We start from the raw sequence: 1,110 nt of genomic DNA on the forward strand, positions 1-1,110 counted from the left end.
GCTGCAGAGTTGGCCACTCTCAACAATATGCATGGCGATGCATATGACAAAAATTGTGTACAAAAATGAGTTTTAAAATCTGATACTTCCTGCACAAACAATAGCTAATAAGAACAGAAGAAGCTATGTTCAAGACTTTATCAACATTTCGGCTGTAGCAAAAGTAAGAGACGGCATCCGCTCTCATTTGTGCTTTGCTTCACTGAACATTTTAAGTGGCGCAGATGATGATTTACGAAAAAAAAAAACGAGAAGCACGAACGCAAAATAAGTGCAACGCCGGCGGGACTCGAACCCGCAATCCTCGGTTTAGAATACCGATGCCTTGTCCATTGGGCTACGGCGGCTCTCACGCTCGGAACGCAGGTCTTAGTTGGCCAATCCAGGGCCGAGCGTCGCCGTTCCTCGGCGCAACCGCGTGAACGCGCTCGTGCCACTTCTGCCTCCTTCGTCGTAGTCGTCTTCTTCCGCAGCTGGTTCCGATGCGGCTCGTTTTGCCAGCGTTTCCATACTGCCCCTCCGTCGGCGAAGGCGCTGACGGCACTGGCCAACTGTCACTTTGTGAGGTGATTTCGGTCTCAAATTCTTTGTCTCAGTACATCGCGAATGCAAAACGCATATACAGCTGCGGTCAAATTTCGCATGAGAGAATATCGTATTCTTCGTACACAATTACAGCACATCTCGTAGCCTCAAGTTGGTCTGTATTTTCCGTGTCCGCGTCGGTCAGCAAAAAACGTTGGCCGATACCGGCGGCGGTGCAGGGCGAGGAAACGTGCTTCGTGCGCACCTTAAGGCAGAATCTAGATTTAGGCAGCTAAGTGAAACGGACCGTGCATGCATGCTTTGGAATCAAGCACACAACATACCGAACAGCGCACGTTTCAAGAAAGAACAAGTACAAAACAATCATCCCAACCACTTAATTGATTATGAGGCGCTCATGGCAACAATACGAAGTACGTAGCGCTCCCCGCATACATTTCCCGGTAAAGAATACTGTTTCGCAAGCTGCCACGCAGACGGCAGCTTTCCACGTGTGGAGGGACGTCCCCAGCCTTTCGTATAAAAGAACCAGCCTACCAACTGATGTCAATGTTGTTGCAGCAC

At 49.5% G+C, this 1,110-nt stretch overlaps 1 non-coding gene across 1 annotated transcript; it reads right to left on the bottom strand.

Annotated features, from left to right (window-relative positions):
- Positions 1-272: 272 nt before the first annotated feature.
- Positions 273-347, bottom strand: TRNAR-UCU (transfer RNA arginine (anticodon UCU)). Its single transcript has one exon. It is a non-coding gene; the product is annotated as a tRNA-Arg (tRNA).
- Between the last annotated feature and the right edge of the window lie 763 nt (positions 348-1,110).

The sequence above is a fragment of the Dermacentor albipictus genome, unplaced genomic scaffold, assembly GCF_038994185.2.
Source record: "Dermacentor albipictus isolate Rhodes 1998 colony unplaced genomic scaffold, USDA_Dalb.pri_finalv2 scaffold_17, whole genome shotgun sequence".
NCBI lineage: Eukaryota > Metazoa > Arthropoda > Arachnida > Ixodida > Ixodidae > Dermacentor > Dermacentor albipictus.